Raw genomic sequence first — 15,799 nt, forward strand, 5'->3', positions numbered from 1 at the left:
CTGCAATGCAATCTGCCATGAGCAGTGTGAAAAAGAAGCTGAGATTTGTGAACCGATAGCCATCAAGGCAACTGTGTGATTTGCTCAGAACCGAAGCTTAGCAGAGGGTCAAGTGGGCAAGCTAAAGTTAAGGATGAGACCAGGCCGAGACAAAGTATAATGGTGGAGATGGTAATGTTGTTGATTTTGAGAAAAGAATCTAGGAAACTGTCCAGCAAAGGTTCCATGGTGTAATGGTAAGCACTCTGGGCTCTGAATCCAGCGATCCGAGTTCAAATCTCGGTGGAACCTGAATTCTTGTTGTCCCAGCTGCTGGAAATTTGGGACATACAAGCTTGGCATCTGCATACCAACCACGGTTGCGGGACCGTTTGCTGCCTGAATCAATGACGATTGATTTATTGTTCTCGACATCAGATGATCGGCTCAACCTTTCATTCCCAGTTCCAAATAAGAGGGGGAGAAAGATGTGTGTTGTCCAGTGCTTCGTTTGACTGCACAGCAGATTGCTCAACATTTTCTTTGCAAGCTGCGTTCGGCTGGCATAGTTGCTGAAATTGAAAGCAGTGCTTCTTGAAACGTAGGCATTGCACTTCGTATTCTTCGAAAAAGTTAACAATTGCTTATCTTTCGTGCAGCAGTGCCTTGCAAAGATTATACACATTTTACCTGGCAGGACTGCAATGCAATCTGCCATGAGCAGTGTGAAAAAGAAGCTGAGATTTGTGAACCGATAGCCATCAAGGCAGCTGTGTGATTTGCTCAGAACCGAAGTTTAGCAGAGGGGCAAGTGGGCAAGCTGAAGTTAAGGATGAGACCAGGCCGAGAAAAATTATAATGGTGGAGATGGTAATGTTGTTGATTTTGAGAAAAGAATCTAGGGAACTATTCAGCAAAGGTTCCATGGTGTAATGATAAGCACTCTGGACTCTGAATCCAGCGATCCAAGTTCAAAGATGGGTGGAACCTGAATTCTTGTTGTCCCAGCTGCTGGAAATTTGGGACATACAAACTTGGCATCTGCATACCAACCACGGTTACGGGACCGTTTGCTGCCTGGATCGATGACGGTTGATTTATTGTTCTCGACATCAGATGATAGGCTCAACCTCTCATTCCCAGTTCCAAATAAGAGGGGGAGAAAGAAGTGTGTTGTCCAGTGCTTCGTTTGACTGCACAGCAGATTGCTCAACATTTTCTTTGCAAGCTGCATTCGGCTGGCATACTTGCTGAAATTGAAAGCAGTGCTTCTTGAAACGTAGGCATTGCACTTCGTATTCTTCGAAAAAAGTTAACAATTGCTTATCTTTCGTGCAGCAGTGCCTTGCAAAGATTATACTCATTTTACCCGGCAGGACTGCAATGCAATCTGCCATGAGCAGTGTGAAAAAGAAGCTGAGATTTGTGAACCGATAGCCATCAAGGCAACTGTGTGATTTGCTCAGAACCGAAGCTTAGCAGAGGGTCAAATGGGCAAGCTAAAGTTAAGGATGAGACCAGGCCGAGACAAAGTATAATGGTGGAGATGGTAATGTTGTTGATTTTGAGAAAAGAATCTAGGAAACTGTCCAGCAAAGGTTCCATGGTGTAATGGTAAGCACTCTGGGCTCTGAATCCAGCGATCCGAGTTCAAATCTCGGTGGAACCTGAATTCTTGTTGTCCAAGCTGCTGGAAATTTGGGACAAACAAGCTTGCATCTGCATACCAACCACGGTTACGGGACCGTTTGCTGCCTGAATCAATGACGGTTGATTTATTGTTCTCGACATCAGATGATAGGCTCAACCTTTCATTCCCAGTTCCAAATAAGAGGGGGAGAAAGATGTGTGTTGTCCAGTGCTTCTTTTGACTGCACAGCAGATTGCTCAACATTTTCTTTGCAAGCTGCATTCGGCTGGCATACTTGCTGAAATTGAAAGCAGTGCTTCTTGAAACGTAGGCATTGCACTTCATATTCTCGAAAAAAGTTAACAATTGCTCATCTTTCGTGCAGCAGTGCCTTGCAAAGATTATACTCATTTTACCTGGCAGGAGTGCAATACAAGCTGCTATGAGCAGTGTGAAAAAGAAGCTGAGATTTGTGAACCGATAGCCATCAAGGCAGCTGTGTGATTTGCTCAGAACCGAAGCTCAGCAGAGGGGCAAGTGGGCAAGCTGAAGTTAAGGATGAGACCAGGCTGAGACAAAGTAGAATGGTGGAGATGGTAATGTTGTTGATTTTGAGAAAAGAATCTAGGGAACTATTCAGCAAAGGTTCCATGGTGTAATGATAAGCACTCTGGACTCTGAATCCAGCGATCCAAGTTCAAATATGGGTGGAACCTGAATTCTTGTTTTCCCAGCTGCTGGAAATTTGGGACATACAAGTTTGGCATCTGCATACCAACCACGGTTACGGGACCGTTTGCTGCCTGAATCAATGACGGTTGATTTATTGTTCTCGACATCAGATGACAGGCTCAACCTTTCATTTCCAGTTCCAAATAAGAGGGGGAGAAAGATGTGTCTTGTCCAGTGCTTCGTTTGACTGCACAGCAGATTGCTCAACATTTTCTTTGCAAGCTGCATTCGGCTGGCATACTTGCTGAAATTGAAAGCAGTGCTCCTTGAAACGTAGGCATAGCACTTCGTGTTCTTCGAAAAAGTTAATAATTGCTTATCTTTCGTGCAGCAGTGCCTTGCAAAGATTATACTCATTTTACCTGGCAGGACTGCAATGCAATCTGCCATGAGCTGTGTGATAAAGAAGCTGAGATTTGTGAACCGATAGCCATCAAGGCAGCTGTGTGATTTGCTCAGAACCGAAGCTTAGCAGAGGGGCAAGTGGGCAAGCTCAAGTTAAGGATGAGACCAGGCCGAGAAAAAGTATAATGGTGGTGATGGTAATGTTGTTGATTTTGAGAAAAGAATCTAGGGAACTATTCAGCAAAGGTTCCATGGTGTAATGATAAGCACTCTGGACTCTGAATCCAGCGATCCAAGTTCAAAGATGGGTGGAACCTGAATTCTTGTTGTCCCAGCTGCTGGAAATTTGGTACATACAAACTTGGCATCTGCATACCAACCACGGTTATGGGACCGTTTGCTGCCTGGATCGATGACGGTTGATTTATTGTTCTCGACATCAGATGATAGGCTCAACCTCTCATTCCCAGTTCCAAATAAGAGGGGTAGAAAGATGTGTGTTGTCCAGTGCTTCGTTTGACTGCACAGCAGATTGCCCAACATTTTCTTTGCAAGCTGCATTCGGCTGGCATACTTGCTGAAATTGAAAGCAGTGCTTCTTGAAACGTAGGCATTGCACTTCGTATTCTTCGAAAAAGTTAACAATTGCTTATCTTTCGTGCAGCAGTGCCTTGCAAAGATTATACTCATTTTACCTGGCAGGACTGCAATGCAATCTGCCATGAGCAGTGTGAAAAAGAAGCTGAGATTTGTGAACCGATAGCCATCAAGGCAGCTGTGTGATTTGCTCAGAACCGAAGCTTAGCAGAGGGGCAAGTGGGCAAGCTGAAGTTAAGGATGAGACCAGGGCGAGACAAAGTATAATGGTGGAGTTGTTAATGTTGTTGATTTTGAGAAAAGAATCTCAGTAACTGTTCAGCAAAGGTTCCATGATGTAATGGTAAGCACTCTGGACTTTGAATCCAGCGATCCGAGTTGAAATGTCGGTGGAACCTGAATTCTTGTTGTCCCAGCTGCTGGAAATTTGGGACATACATGCTTGGCATCTGCGTACCAACCACGGTTACGGGACCGTTTGCTGCCTGAATCGATGACGGTTGATTTATTGTTCTCGACATCAGATGATAGGCTCAACTTCTTATTCCCAGTTCCAAATAAGAGGGGGAGAAAGATGTGTCTTGTCCACTGCTTCGTTTGACTGCACAGCAGATTGCTCAACATTTTCTTTGCAAGCTGCATTCGGCTGGCATACTTGCTGAAATTGAAAGCAGTGCTTCTTGAAACGTAGGCATTGCACTTCATATTCTCGAAAAAAGTTAACAATTGCTCATCTTTCGTGCAGCAGTGCCTTGCAAAGATAATACTCATTTTACCTGGCAGGACTGCAATACAAGCTGCTATGAGCAGTGTGAAAAAGAAGCTGAGATTTGTGAACCGATAGCCATCAAGGCAGCTGTGTGATTTGCTCAGAACCGAAGCTTAGCAGAGGGGCAAGTAGGCAAGCTGAAGTTAAGGATGAGACCAGGCCGAGACAAAGTATAATGGTGGAGTTGTTAATGTTGTTGATTTTGAGAAAAGAATCTACGGAACTGTTCAGCAAAGGTGCCATGGTGTAATGGTAAGCACTCTGGACTTTGAATCCAGCGATCCGAGTTCAAATTTTGGTGGAACCTGAATTCTTGTTGTCCCAGCTGCTGGAAATTTGGGACATACAAGCTTGGCATCTGCGTACCAATCACGGTTACGGGACCGTTTGCAGCCTGAATCGATGGCGGTTGATTTATTGTTCTCGACATCAGATGATAGGCTCAACCTCTTATTCCCAGTTCCAAATAAGAGGGGGAGAAAGATGTGTGTTGTCCACTGCTTCGTTTGACTGCACAGCAGAATGCTCAACATTTTCTTTGCAAGCTGCATTCGGCTGGCATATTTGTTGAAATTGAAAGCAGTGCTTCTTGAAACGTAGACATTGCACTTCGTATTCCCGAAAAAAGTTAACAATTGCTTATCTATCGTGCAGCAGCGCCTTGCAAAGATTATTCACATTTTACCTGGCAGGACTGCAATACAAGATGCTATGAGCAGTGTGAAAAAGAAACAGAGATTTGTGAACCGATAGCCATCAAGGCAGCTCTGTGATTTACTCAGAACCGAGGCTCAGCAGAGGGGCAAGTGGGCAAGCTGAAGTTAAGGATGAGACCAGACCGAGACAAAGTATAATGGTGGAGATGGTAATGTTGTTGATTTTGAGAAAAGAATCTAGGGAACTGCTCAGCAAAGGTTCCATGGTGTAATGGTAAGCCCTCTGGACTCTGAATTCAGCAATCGAAGTTCAAATCTCGGTGGAACCTGAATTCTTGTTGTCCCAGCTGCTGGAAATTTGGGACATACAAGCTTGGCATCTGCGTACCAACCACGGTTACGGGACCGTTTGCTGCCTGAATCGATGGCGGTTGATTTATTGTTCTCGACATCAGATGATAGGCTCAACCTCTTATTCCCAGTTCCAAATAAGAGGGGGAGAAAGATGTGTGTTGTCCACTGCTTCGTTTGACTGCACAGCAGAATGCTCAACATTTTCTTTGCAAGCTGCATTCGGCTGGCATTTTTGGTGAAATTGAAAGCAGTGCTTCTTGAAACGTAGACATTGCACTTCGTATTCCCGAAAAAAGTTAACAATTGCTTATCTATCGTGCAGCAGTGCCTTGCAAAGATTATTCACATTTTACCTGGCAGGACTGCAATACAAGATGCTATGAGCAGTGTGAAAAAGAAACAGAGATTTGTGAACCGATAGCCATCAAGGCAGCTCTGTGATTTACTCAGAACCGAGGCTCAGCAGAGTGGCAAGTGGGCAAGCTGAAGTTAAGGATGAGACCAGACCGAGACAAAGTATAATGGTGGAGATGGTAATGTTGTTGATTTTAAGAAAAGATTCAAATGAATTTATTAGCATAGGTTCCATGGTGTAATGGTGAGCACTCTGGACTTTGAATCCAGCGATCCGAGTATAAATCTCGGTGGAACCTGAATTCTTGTTGTCCCAGCTGCTGGAAATTTGGGACATACAAGCTTGGCATCTGCATACCAACCACGGTTACGGGACCTTTTGCTGCCTGGATCGATGACGGTTGATTTATTGTTCTCGACAATAGATGATAGGCTCAACCTCTCATTCCCAGTTCCAAATAAGCGGGGGAGAAAGATGTGTATTGTCCAGTGCTTCGTTTCACTGCACAGCAGATTTATCAACATTTTCTTTGCAAGCTGCATTCGGCTGGCATACTTGTTGAAATTGAAAGCAGTGCTTCTTGAAACGTAGACATTGCACTTCGTATTCTCGAAAAAAGTTAACAATTGCTTATCTATCGTGCAGCAGTGCCTTGCAAAGATTATTCACATTTTACCTGGCAGGACTGCAATACAAGATGCTATGAGCAGTGTGAAAAAGAAACAGAGATTTGTGAACCGATAGCCATCAAGGCAGCTGAGTGATTTACTCAGAACCGAGGCTTAGCAGAGGTGCAAGTGGGCAAGCTGAAGTTAAGGATGAGACCTGGCCGAGACAAAGTATAATGGTGGAGACGGTAATGTTGTTGATTTTAAGAAAAGATTCAAATGAATTTATCAGCAAAGGTTCCATGGTGTAATGGTGAGCACTCTGGACTTTGAATCCAGCGATCCGAGTTTAATTCTCGGTGGAACCTGAATTCTTGTTGTCCCAGCTGCTGGTAATTTGGGACATACAAGCTTGGCATCTTCATAACAACCACGGTTACGGGGCCGTTTGCTGCCTGGATCAATGACGGTTGATTTATTGTTCTCGACATCAGATGATAGGCTCAACCTCTCATTCCCAGTTCCAAATAAGAGGAGAAAGATGTGTGTTGTCCAGTGCTTCGTTTGACTGCACAGCAGATTGCTCAACATTTTCTTTGCAAGCTGCATTCGGCTGGCATACTTGCTGAAATTGAAAGCAGTGCTTCTTGAAAAGGAGGCATTGCACTTCGTATTCTCGAAAAAAGTTAACTATTGCTTATCTTTCGTGCAGCAGTGCCTTGCAAAGATTATACTCATTTTACCTGGCAGGACTGCAATGCAATCTGCCATGAGCAGTGTGAATAAGAAGCTGAGATTTGTGAACCGATAGCCATCAAGGCAACTGTGTGATTTGCTCAGAACCGAAGCTTAGCAGAGGGTCAAGTGGGCAAGCTAAAGTTAAGGATGAAACCAGGCGGAGACAAAGTATAATGGTGGAGATGGTAATGTTGTTGATTTTGAGAAAAGAATCTAGGAATCTGTTTGGCAAAGGTTCCATGGTGTAATGGTAAGCACTATGGGCTCTGACTCCAGCGATCCGAATTCAAATCTCGGTGGAACCTGAATTCTTGTTGTCCCAGCTGCTGGAAATTTGGGACATGCAAGCTTGGCATCTGCGTACCCACCACGGTTACGGGACCGTTTGCTGCCTGAATCGATGACGGTTGATTTATTGTTCTCGACATCAGATGATAGGCTCAACCTCTTATTCCCAGTTCCAAATAAGAGGGGGAGAAAGATGTGTCTTGTCCACGGCTTCGTTTGACTGCACAGCAGAATGCTCAACATTTTCTTTGCAAGCTGCATTCGGCTGGCATACTTGCTGAAATTGAAAGCAGTGCTTCTTAAAACTTAGGCATTGCACTTCATATTCTCGAAAAAAGTTAACAATTGCTGATCTTTCGTGCAGCAGTGCCTTGCAAAGATTATACTCATTTTACCTGGCAGGACTGCAATACAAGCTGCTATGAGCAGTGTGAAAAAGAAGCTGAGATTTGTGAACCGATAGCCATCAAGGCAGCTGTGTGATTTGCTCAGAACCGAAGATTAGCAGAGGGGCAAGTGGGCAAGCTGAAGTTAAGGATGAGACCAGGCCGAGACAAAGTATAATGGTGGAGATGGTAATGTTGTTGATTTTGAGAAAAGAATCTAGAGAACTATTCAGCAAAGGTTCCGTGGTGTAATGGTAAGCACTCTGGACTCTGAATCCAGCGATCCAAGTTCAAATATGGGTGGAACCTGAATTCTTGTTGTCCCAGCTGCTGGAAATTTGAGACATACAAATTTGGCATCTGCATACCAACCACGGTTTCGGGACCGTTTGCTGCCTGGATCGATGACGGTTGATTTATTGTTCTCGACATCAGATGATAGGCTCAATTTCTCATTCCCAGTTCCAAATAAGCGGGGGAGAAAGAAATGTATTGTCCAGTGCTTCGTTTCACTGCACAGCAGATTGCTCAACATTTTCTTTGCAAGCTGCATTCGGCTGGCATATTTGTTGAAATTGAAAGCAGTGCTTCTTGAAACGTAGACATTGCACTTCGTATTCCCGAAAAAAGTTAACAATTGCTTATCTATCGTGCAGCAGTGCCTTGCAAAGATTATTCACATTTTACCTGGCAGGACTGCAATACAAGATGCTATGAGCAGTGTGAAAAAGAAACAGAGATTTGTGAACCGATAGCCATCAAGGCAGTTCTGTGATTTACTCAGAACCGAGGCTCAGCAGAGGGGCAAGTGGGCAAGCTGAAGTTAAGGATGAGACCTGGCCGAGACAAAGTATAATGGTGGAGACAGTAATGTTGTTGATTTTAAGAAAAGATTCAAATGAATTTATTAGCATAGGTTCCATGGTGTAATGGTGAGCACTCTCGACTTTGAATCCAGCGATCCGAGTTTAAATCTCGGTGGAACCTGAATTCATGTTGTCCCAGCTGCTGGAAATTTGGGACATACAAGCATGGCATCTGCATACCAACCACGGTCACGGGACCTTTTGCTGCCTGGATCGATGACGGTTGATTTATTGTTCTCGACAATAGATGATCGGCTCAACCTCTCATTCCCAGTTCCAAATAAGCGGGGGAGAAAGATGTGTATTGTCCAGTGCTTCGTTTCACTGCACAGCAGATTTATCAACATTTTCTTTGCAAGCTGCATTCGGCTGGCATACTTGCTGAAATTGAAAGCAGTGCTTCTTGAAACGTAGACATTGCACTTCGTATTCTCGAAAAAAGTTAACGATTGCTTATCTATCGTGCAGCAGTGCCTTGCAAAGATTATTCACATTTTACCCGGCAGGACTGCAATACAAGATGCTATGAGCAGTGTGAAAAAGAAGCAGAGATTTGTGAACCGATAGCCATCAAGGCAGCTGTGAGATTTACTCAGAACCGAGGCTTAGCAGAGGGGCAAGTGGGCAAGCTGAAGTTAAGGATGAGACCTGGCCGAGACAAAGTATAATGGTGGAGACGGTAATGTTGTTGATTTTAAGAAAAGATTCAAATGAATTTATCAGCTAAGGCTCCATGGTGTAATGGTGAGCACTCTGGACTTTGAATCCAGCGATCCGAGTTTAAATCTCGGTGGAACCTGAATTCTTGTTGTCCCAGCTGCTGGAAATTTGGGACATACAAGCTTGGCATCTTCATAACAACCACGGTTACGGGGCCGTTTGCTGCCTGGATCAATGACGGTTGATTTATTGTTCTCGACATCAGATGATAGGCTCAACCTCTCATTCCCAGTTCCAAATAAGAGGAGGAGAAAGATGTGTGTTGTACAGTGCTTCGTTTGACTGCACAGCAGATTGCTCAACATTTTCTTTGCAAGCTGCATTCGGCTGGCATACTTGCTGAAATTGAAAGCAGTGCTTCTTGAAAAGTAGGCATTGCACTTCGTATTCTTCGAAAAAGTTAACAATTGCTTATCTTTCGTGCAGCAGTGCCTTGCAAAGATTATATTCATTTTACCTGGCAGGACTGCAATGCAATCTGCCATGAGCAGTGTGAAAAAGAAGCTGAGATTTGTGAACCGATAGCCATCAAGGCAGCTGTGTGATTTGCTCAGAACCGAAGCTTAGCAGAGGGGCAAGTGGGCAAGCTGAAGTTAAGGATGAGACCAGGCCGAGACAAAGTATAATGGTGGAGTTGTTAATGTTGTTGATTTTGAGAAAAGAATCTACGGAACTGTTCAGCAAAGGTTCCATGGTGTAATGGTAAGCACTCTGGACTTTGAATCCAGCGATCCGAGTTCAAATCTCGGTGAAACCTGAATTCTTGTTGTCCCAGCTGCTGGAAATTTGGGACATGCAAGCTTGGCATCTGCATACCATCCACGGTTACGGGACATTTTGCTGCCTGGATCGATGACTGTTGATTTATTGTTCTCGACATCAGATGATAGGCTCAACCTCTCATTCCCAGTTCCAAATAAGAGGAGAAAGATGTGTGTTGTCCAGTGCTTCGTTTGACTGCACAGCAGATTGCTCAACATTTTCTTTGCAAGCTGCATTCGGCTGGCATACTTGCTGAAATTGAAAGCAGTGCTTCTTGAAAAGTAGGCATTGCACTTCCTATTCTCGAAAAAAGTTAACAATAGCTTATCTTTCGTGCAGCAGTGCCTTGCAAAGATTATACTCATTTTACCCGGCAGGACTGCAATGCAATCTGCCATGAGCAGTGTGAAAAAGAAGCTGAGATTTGTGAACCAACAGCCATCAAGGCAACTGTGTGATTTGCTCAGAACCGAAGCTTAGCGGAGGGGCAAGTGGGCAAGCTAAAGTTAAGGATGAGACCAGGCCGAGACAAAGTATAATGATGGAGATGGTAATGTTGTTGATTTTGAGAAAAGAATCTAGGAAACTGTTCAGCAAAGGTTCCATGGTGTAATGGTAAGCACTCTGGACTTTGAATCCAGCGATCCGAGTTCAAATTTTGGTGGAACCTGAATTCTTGTTGTCCCAGCTGCTGGAAATTTGGGACATACAAGCTTGGCATCTGCGTACCAACCACGGTTACGGGACCGTTTGCTGCCTGAATCGATGGCGGTTGATTTATTGTTCTCGACATCAGATGATAGGCTCAACCTCTTATTCCCAGTTCCAAATAAGAGGGGGAGAAAGATGTGTGTTGTCCACTGCTTCGTTTGACTGCACAGCAGAATGCTCAACATTTTCTTTGCAAGCTGCATTCGGCTGGCATACTTGCTGAAATTGAAAGCAGTGCTTCTTGAAACGTAGGCATTGCACTTCATATTCCCGAAAAAAGTTAACAATTGCTCATCTTTCGTGCAGCAGTGCCTTGCAAAGATTATACTCATTTTACCTGGCAGGAGTGCAATACAAGCTGCTATGAGCAGTGTGAAAAAGAAGCTGAGATTTGTGAACCGATAGCCATCAAGGCAGCTGTGTGATTTGCTCAGAACCGAAGCTAAGCAGAGGGGCAAGTGGGCAAGCTGAAGTTAAGGATGAGACCAGGCCGAGACAAAGTATAATGGTGGAGATGGTAATGTTGTTGATTTTGAGAATAGAATCTAGGAAACTATTCAGCAAAGGTTCCATGGTGTAATGGTAAGCACTCTGGACTCTGAATCCAGCGATCCAAGTTCAAATATCGGTGGAACCTGAATTCTTGTTGTCCCAGCTGCTGGAAATTTGGGACATACAAACTTGGCATCTGCATACCAACCACGGTTACGGGACCGTTTGCTGCCTGGATCGATGACGGTTGATTTATTGTTCTCGACATCAGATGATCGGCTCAACCTCTCATTCCCAGTTCCAAATAAGCAGTGGAGAAAGATGTGTATTGTCCAGTGCTTCATTTCACTGCACAGCAGATTGCTCAACATTTTCTTTGCAAGCTGCATTCGGCTGGCATATTTGTTGAAATTGAAAGCAGTGCTTCTTGAAACGTAGACATTGCACATCGTATTCCCGAAAAAAGTTAACAATTGCTTATCTATCGTGCAGCAGTGCCTTGCAAAGATTATTCACATTTTACCTGGCAGGACTGCAATAGAAGATGCTATGAGCAGTGTGAAAAAGAAACAGAGATTTGTGAACCGATAGCCATCAAGGCAGCTGTGTGATTTGCTCAGAACCGAAGCTGAGCAGAGGGGCAAGTGGGCAAGCTGAAGTTAAGGATGAGACCAGGCCGAGACAATGTATAATGGTGGAGATGGTAATGTTGTTGATTTTGAGAAAAGAATCTAGGGAACTGCTCAGCAAAGGTTCCATGGTGTAATGGTAAGCCCTCTGGACTCTGAATTCAGCAATCGAAGTTCAAATCTCGGTGGAACCTGATTTCTTGTTGACCCAGTTGCTGGAAATTTGGGACATACAAGCTTGGCTTCTGCATACCAACCACGGTTACGGGACCGTTTGCTGCCTGCATCAATGACGGTTGATTTATTGTTCTCGACATCAGATGATAGGCTCAACCTCTTATTCCCAGTTCCAAATAAGAGGGGGAGAAAGATGTGTGTTGTCCACTGCTTCGTTTGACTGCACAGCAGAATGCTCAACATTTTCTTTGCAAGCTGCATTCGGCTGGCATACTTGCTGAAATTGAAAGCAGTGCTTCTTGAAACGTAGGCATTGCACTTCATATTCTCGAAAAAAGTTAACAATTGCTCATCTTTCGTGCAGCAGTGCCTTGCAAAGATTATACTCATTTTACCTGGCAGGACTGCAATACAAGCTGCTATGAGCAGTGTGAAAAAGAAGCTGAGATTTGTGAACCGATAGCCATCAAGGCAGCTGTGTGATTTGCTCAGAACCGAAGCTTAGCAGAGGGGCAAGTGGGCAAGCTGAAGTTAAGGATGAGACCAGGCCGAGACAAAGTATAATGGTGGAGATGGTAATGTTGTTGATTTTGAGAAAAGAATCGAGGGAACTGTTCAGCAAAGGTTCCATGGTGTAATGGTGAGCACTCTGGCCTTTAAATCTAGTGATCCGTGTTCAAATCTCGATGGGACCTGAATTCTTGTTGTCCCAGCTGCTGGAAATTCAGGGCATACATGCTTGGCATCTGCATACCAACCATGGTTACGGGGCTTTTGCTGCCTTAATCAATGACGGTTGATTTATTGTTCTCGACATCAGATGATAGGCTGAACCTCTCATTCCCTGTTCCAAATGAGCGGAGAGGAAAGATGTGTGTTGTCCAGTGCTTTGTTTGATTCCACAGCAGATTGCTCAACATTTTCTTTGCAAGCTGCATTCGGCTGGCATACTTGTTGTAATTGAAAGCAGAGCTTCTTGAAACGTAGGCATTGCACTTCGTATTCTCGAAAAAAGTTAACAATTGCTTTTCTTTAGTGCAGCAGTGCCTTGCAAGGTTTATACACATTTTATCAGGCAGGACTGTAATACAAGCTGCTCTGAGCAGTGTGAGAAAGAAGCAGCGTCTTGAGAACCAAGATCCATCAAGGCGGCTGTGTGATTTGCTCAGAACCGAGGCTTAGCAGAGGGGCAAGTGGGCAAGCTGAAGTTAAGGATGACACCAGGCCGAGACAAAGTTGAATGGTGGAGACGTTAATGTTGTTGATTTTGAGAAAAGAGCTAATGAAATCTTCAGCAACGGTTCCATGGTGTAATGGTTAGCACTCTGGACTCTGAATCCAGCAATCAGGGTTCAAATCTCGGTAGAACCTGAATTCTTGTTGTCCCAGTTGCTGGAAATTTCGGACATACAAGGTGAAGGCATCTGTGTACCAACCACGATTGCTGGACCGTTTGCTGCCTGAATCAATGACGGTTGATTTATTGTACTCTGTTGTGTATGTACCTTTAAGGGAATAACTGGTCTTAGACTGCAGTACTGGCAGTGACCACTCCTGTATAAAAGGCCCTAGCAGACTTCTGTAGTTTCAGTTTCAAGCTGCCTCTTGTTCAGTAAAGTACCTGTTAAACTGTTCTCCCGAAGTGCGTGTATTATTGAGGTGCAGACTTTACAGTGGCGACGAGTAAGTTCGAACTCACCTGCAGTGTGGCATCATCTCACGGGGATCTCGCCTGAAAGGAAGGTCCTGGAAGGTTGTAGTCTGAGCAACGGGCGCCGACCGAGGGCAACCGCCCAAAGAATCCATCGGTGTTTGGAGAATTGCGGGAGAGACTGTGGTTCCAGCGAATCGTGCTGGAAGCAGGTAGCGCGCTGACCCTTCCGGACTGTGGTGCGCTCAAGCTCGATTGAGAGGCTCTACAAATCGGGCAATTCAAACAGCCCCAAAACGCACTGTTCCCTGACCGGGAATTGAACCCGGGCCGCGGCGATGAGAGCGCCGAATCCTAACCAGTAGACCACCAGGGAAGCTCCAGCAAGCACAGCAATGCAGTTGTTCCTGCCTGCTCCTTTGCAATTCAGATCCTTTCGCGACAGGCAAACTGTTCGGACAAAATGACATTTTTTAGACGAGCACACAAAAGACGTGTTTGCGAAAGCACGGCACCAAGTGCGGGTAGGCATCCACTTGAAATCGATTTCCTCCTGTGTTTTTCTCTGGATGTTGTCTCTCTCGGTGCTGGGCGAACAATTCATTGATGCATTTCTCCTGAACTGAAGCCTTTTGCCCATCTCGCGGGGTCAGAGCCGCTCTGTCTGTCTCTTACCTGCTTGTGACCATTATCGGGAACAGGCCGCCTGTTCAACTTTCATCAGCAAACCCAGAAAGACAAATAAACAGAAAGATGTGTCTCTCAGCCCCGGTGGCAAAGGTGCAGTGGATGTTAATCCAAGTAAATCCCCCGTGAGATTCTGTCTGCATTGGCTTCCTTCTAAAGTTTGTATTTTATATTTTCGGAAAGACCATAAAATTAGGCTGATGGCCCGTACGGGGATCGGACCCGCGCCCTTGGCGTTATTCACCCCCCCGTGCTCAGTGCTCAGCAGAGTCGGCAGCACGAAGTTGGCAAACTGCCTGCAGTCCTCCGAACGGGCCTGTGTTGCGAGCCCATCCCGATCCCCGCACCCATTCTCGGGAAAAGGAATTTCTCGGCCTATCTCCTATTGATAAACTCACGGTCTGCTCGAGCACAGAGCTCTCAGCCTTTACTCACTGATCTTCACGAGAGTTGATTGTGTTTTGTAAATCTCTCACTCGCTCTCCTCGCGGCCAAACACAAAGTTTACCTGCTGTGTTTTCCAGCAGCCAGTAAGTTGATTTGAAAAGGCCATTGTGACAGGGTTTGGGCTCTGAATCCAGTCACAGATCGGGTTGTGATGCCTTGTGGCTCAAGCGGTCACCTGACCTGCCAGCTGATGACCTCACTGCTGATGATGACTGATGTGCCTCAATAATCCCGAGACTCGATGTTAGCGAAACAAAACAAGGCTTTTATTAACTTAGAAGATAACACGCAGTGGAGAGAGGTATCTTCCCTGGAGGTCTGCAGTACTGGCTGTGAGGCCAGACTGAGCTGGCTTACATAGAGGCCAGGTATGGGCGGAGCCCTACACACAACACATTCCATACATTCCAATACACAATACAATGGTGAGGAGAAACCTGAAAGAAACCACAGTCACAGGCAATACAATGGTAAGGGGGAACCTGAAACCAACCACAGTCACAGGCAGTGATGAATGGAATATTTAATCACATTCACCCCTTCTATAGATTTAGTCTGTTCGGGGGTTTGGTAGTCCTCTGCGACCGACGTGGCTGTTGTGGTGTCGCGGGTGTCGGCTGGGTGTCCCCGGTGGCCTCCTGGGTCTCTGCCGGGGGTGCCGCCAGGGTTGTTGAAGGGGTAGTTGGTGGGGGTGCCGTTGGTCGATGTTCTTCCGGGGGTGATGAAAGAGTAGTGGGTGGGTAAGAGTTGCTGTGGTCGTTGTTGCTGCTATTGCCGTGGTTGTTGTCGTTACCGGCTGGGGCGACATCTTTTATTGACACGGTGTCCTCCCTTCCGTCGGCGTGCCGGACATACGCGTATTGGGGGTTGGTGTGGAGTAGGTGCACTGGCTCCACGAGAGCGTCCGTCTTATGGCCCCTCACATGCCTTCGCACGAATACCAGACCCGGGGTGGAGAGCCATGATGGCATGGATACGCCTGAGGTGGATTTCCGGGGGAAGCTAAACATTCGTTCATGAGGCGTGGCATTAGTGGCAGTACACAATAGCGACCATATCGAATGGAGCACATCTGAGAGGACTTCCTGCCAGCGGGAGATAGGGAGGCCCTTGGTCCTTAGAGCTAGAGTGACTGCTTTCCATACTGTCCCGTTCTCTCGCTCCACTTGACCGTTACCCCGGGGGTTGTAGCTGGTGGTACGGCTCCTGGTGATACCCCT

General features: G+C 45.6%; 6 non-coding genes across 6 annotated transcripts; all 6 read left to right on the plus strand.

Annotated features, from left to right (window-relative positions):
• Nucleotides 1-219: 219 nt before the first annotated feature.
• Nucleotides 220-291, plus strand: trnaq-cug (transfer RNA glutamine (anticodon CUG)). The gene has a single exon. It is a non-coding gene; the product is annotated as a tRNA-Gln (tRNA).
• Nucleotides 292-1,576: 1,285 nt separating this feature from the next.
• On the plus strand, nucleotides 1,577-1,648 carry trnaq-cug (transfer RNA glutamine (anticodon CUG)). The gene has a single exon. It is a non-coding gene; the product is annotated as a tRNA-Gln (tRNA).
• Nucleotides 1,649-6,321: 4,673 nt separating this feature from the next.
• trnaq-uug (transfer RNA glutamine (anticodon UUG)) lies at nucleotides 6,322-6,393 on the plus strand. Its single transcript has one exon. It is a non-coding gene; the product is annotated as a tRNA-Gln (tRNA).
• A 2,637-nt stretch (nucleotides 6,394-9,030) lies between these two features.
• On the plus strand, nucleotides 9,031-9,102 carry trnaq-uug (transfer RNA glutamine (anticodon UUG)). The gene has a single exon. It is a non-coding gene; the product is annotated as a tRNA-Gln (tRNA).
• A 606-nt stretch (nucleotides 9,103-9,708) lies between these two features.
• Nucleotides 9,709-9,780, plus strand: trnaq-uug (transfer RNA glutamine (anticodon UUG)). Its single transcript has one exon. It is a non-coding gene; the product is annotated as a tRNA-Gln (tRNA).
• Nucleotides 9,781-10,383: 603 nt separating this feature from the next.
• On the plus strand, nucleotides 10,384-10,455 carry trnaq-uug (transfer RNA glutamine (anticodon UUG)). Its single transcript has one exon. It is a non-coding gene; the product is annotated as a tRNA-Gln (tRNA).
• The last annotated feature ends 5,344 nt before the right edge of the window (nucleotides 10,456-15,799 follow it).

Source organism: Somniosus microcephalus, unplaced genomic scaffold (genome assembly GCF_052327205.1).
Source record: "Somniosus microcephalus isolate GS21.2 unplaced genomic scaffold, FLI_Smic_1.0 unresolved_chr4, whole genome shotgun sequence".
Lineage (NCBI taxonomy): Eukaryota > Metazoa > Chordata > Chondrichthyes > Squaliformes > Somniosidae > Somniosus > Somniosus microcephalus.